Source organism: Triticum dicoccoides, chromosome 2A, assembly GCF_002162155.2.
Source record: "Triticum dicoccoides isolate Atlit2015 ecotype Zavitan chromosome 2A, WEW_v2.0, whole genome shotgun sequence".
NCBI lineage: Eukaryota > Viridiplantae > Streptophyta > Magnoliopsida > Poales > Poaceae > Triticum > Triticum dicoccoides.
The window spans coordinates 263,669,321-263,673,333 of NC_041382.1; positions in this window are offsets into that span (position 1 = coordinate 263,669,321).

A 4,013-nucleotide genomic window follows, 5' to 3' on the forward strand; every position below is an offset into this window, starting at 1 on the left:
GCTGCCGCTGCTGCGCCGCCCGCCGCCCCGCATAGCCGCCCCGCCGCTCCGCATAGCCGCCGCCGCCGCCGGAGCCCCGCCCCGCCGCCGGAGTACCTCGCCGGAGGTATAGCCGATCCGTTCGTTTTAGCGAACGTGTTCACCAGTTAGTTTCTGTTAACGAACGTCCGTTCGATTAACTGTTCGTCAGTTTTCTTTTTCTCGGATTAAATCCGCGATTTATCTGATCGCGATTCCTGATCCGATTTTCGTTTTAGTTTATCTTTTCGCTGGTTTATCGGAATCAAGCGATTCAAGCGCCTAGAGTTTCATCTCGAAACCCTCTATCCGTTTAACCAACTTAAACAAGATTTTGCTACTGTAAAATTTGCCCTAGATCCAGATTACTAGAACAAAGTTGTTTTCTTTCGCCGTTTGACTTTCGTTGCTTTGTTCGATTTGATTCTTTTTGCCAACCGGAGTTCTTAAGTTGAACCTTCTGGTTATATCTCTTATTTGAGTTTTACCTGTGCATTAGATGAGTACTTATTGCTTGCTCGTTTGTTTGTTTGCGATAGAGTATCCGGAGTGCGCCGCTTGTTACTTCGAATCGCTAGGTTTCCCGGATCATCAGCAAGGCAAGTAACACTTTGATCATACCTTTTTCTACTACCCAGTTTTATTGCATTAGATCAATCCTCACACATTGCATGATTATGATCTAATTAAATTGTGGGATGGGAAGTAGTTGAGGTAGTACCTATTGTCTGTTTATTATCAAACCTTTGGGAGTTACTTCCACGTTTGCTTATTATGCCATGCTATGCTAGTAGACGTGGATTGGGTGAGTGATATCCATGACAGATGTGAGTTTTGTTAATTAATGGTTTATCTAAGGTGGCAACTTAAACACACATCTGGGTGGATTGAGGCACCTGGGTATTCCAGGACTTGCCTGTTTTCTTTTGGACCGCCACCCAGGCTCAAAGGGATCATAAGACTATTCATACTAGAAACTTCCGTGTGCAGCCACAAGCTAATATGGGCTCTAGCATAGTTGACTAAGTTGTGCGAACTCTTAAAGTGGTAGACTAGCAGATGTAGGGGATGTAGGTGGTACTGTCTACCCGATCGTAACGTGCTAGCGCTTCTGAAAGACTATGTCTCGATCATCCGTCTTCTCAAACACCATGAAGTGCGAGAAACCAAACGGAGGCGATCGAGTCTTGTGGGGAAAAGTGCGCGAACCTCTGCAGAGTGTAACAAACTAATCATGATTAGCCATGTCCCCGGTTATGGACATCTTGAGTATCTAGTACCTGGATTATCATGTGAATCTCAACATGTTACTCTACATTAATTTTGTTGGGTTATGTTTAATGATGATGCTTAATTGGGATTGAGAATGCTGTCAACCATTCTCAATGTTTAACAACTACCATGATAGTTAAATAAATTTTATTCCTTTGTAGTAGGGAAAAATTGGCTTTGCGCAAAAACTGTAACCATAGAGCTTTCCACCAGCCAAATATGCATATAGTATAGCTGTTTCATTCCATTACTCTCTATGTGTTCCCTTGCCATCATATTCCATGTGTTGACCCGTTTTCGGGCAGCAACGTTAATGTTGCAGACTTTTCAGATGGCGATTAAGGAGTTTTTAGGTCGTGGTCCTATACTCAGTGATGCCGTTGGAGTTGATGGACTCACTTATCTTCCAAGCCTTCCGCTGTTATCGTTATTAGATGGCCTTAAGCCATATTTTATTGTAATAAGCTTTCTTATGAGACACTCGATGTAATAAGTGTGTGATTGCTACTCTGCTATAAATCCTCCGAGTACTGTGTGGTGTCAGCATTACTGATCCAGGGATGACACCGGAGCACAGAGATCAGACTGTTTGAGGTCTGGTCGCTACACTTCTTGTATACGTACACCACCTACGTGGGGTTGTGTGAGAGAGATACAAACATAGAGAGATGTAGTGTGTGGGTTCATGAGAGTTTTTTTTGGGGGGGGGGTCAATCAAAAAATGTAACATATGCAATGTGTGTGAAATAGAGTCTTGGATATATCATATATATAGAGGGGGCGATCCACGAGAAGAGAGTGGAGGTATCATCGGCTTGAGGTGTCCTGTAACGCCCTCGATGCAGCTATATCTCCCACGTGTCGAAGCACGATTTAGAGGCATAACCGCATTGAAAGCAATGTCGCAAGTGAGGTAATCTTCACACAGCCCATGTAATACATAAGGGACAGAGATACATAGCTGGCTTACAATCGCCACTTCACACAATACATGAACAAAGCACTACATCATTCAAATACAATCAAGGCCCGGCTACGGAACCAAAATGAAAGAAGACTACCCCAAATGCTACACAGATCCTCGATCGTCCCGACTGGGCTCCACTACTGATCAACTAGAAACGGAACAACACAAAGGACAAGATCTTCATCGAGCTCCTCCCTGAGCTTGGTTGCGTCACCTGTACGGTATCATCGGCACCTGCAAACTGGTTTTGGAAGTATCTATGAGCCACGGGGACTCAACAATCTCACACCCTCGCGATCAAGACTATTTAAGCTTATAGGAAGGGTAAAAGGTATGAGGTGGAGCTGCAGCAAGCGACTAGCATATATGGTGGCTAACATACGCAAAAGAGAGCGAGAAGAGAAGGCAAGGCACGATCGATAAAACTATGATCAAGAAGTGATCCTAGAACAACCTACGTCAAGCATAACTCCAACACCGTGTTCACTTCCCGGACTCCGCCGAGAAGAGACCATCACGGTTACACATGCGGTTGATGTATTTTAATTAAGATGAACTTCAGGTTTTCTACAACCGGACGTTAACAAATTCCCATCTGCCCATAACCGCGGGCACGGCTTTCGAAAGTTCAAATCCCTGCAAGGGTGTCCCAACTTAGCCCATCACAAGCTCTCACGGTCAATGAAGGATATTCCTTCTAGCGGGAAGACCCGATCAGACTCGGAATCCCGGTTACAAGACATTTCGACAATGGTAAAACAAGTCCAGCAAGACCGCCTGATGCGCCGACATCTTGATAGGAGCTGCACATATCTCGTTCTCAGGGCAACACCAGATGAACACTACGTACAGCTAAAACCAGCCCTCAAGTTTCCCCGAGGTGGCGCCGCAAGTGGCTCTAGTTTGGACCAACACTCAGACAAGCACTGGCCCGGGGGGGTTAAAATAAAGATGACCCTCGGGATGCGCGACTCCCAAGGGAAAAAGGCTAGGTGGCGAATGGTAAAACCAAGGTTGGGCCTTGCTGGAGGAGTTTTATTCAAAGAGAACTGTCAAGGGGTTCCCATTATAACCCAACCACGTAAGGAACGCAAAATCCGGGAACATAACACCGATATGACGGAAACTAGGGCGGCAAGAGTGGAACAAAACACCAGGCATAAGGCCGAGCCTTCCACCCTTTACTAAGTATATAGATGCATTAATTAAATAAAAGATATTGTGATATCCCAAAAAGTAAACATGTTCCAACAAGGAACAACAACTCCATGTTCCAACAAGGAACAAACTTCAATCTTCACCTGCAACTAACAACGCTATAAGAGGGGCTGAGCAAAGCGGTAACATAGCCAAACAATGGTTTGCTAGGACAAGGTGGGTTAGAGGCTTGGCTCAACAATATGGGAGGCATGATAAGCAAGTGGTAGGTATCATAGCATAGGCATAGCAAAAGAACGAGCAACTAGCAAGCAAAGATAGAAGTGATTTCGAGGATATGGTCATCTTGCCTGAGATCCCGCAAGGAAGAAGAACGAGTCCATGAAGAAGACAAATGGACGTAGTCAAACGGGTCCTCACAAACACGACGTTATCAGAACCAACCCGAAGAAGCAACACCGGAAAGAAGCAAACAACATAGTAAACAACCATCACATAATCATGGCATGATGCACAACCAAGTATGATGCATGTCTGGTTTAAATATGCATGGCATGGCAAAGTGCACAAACAACACTACAAGTTAAGTGGAGCTCAA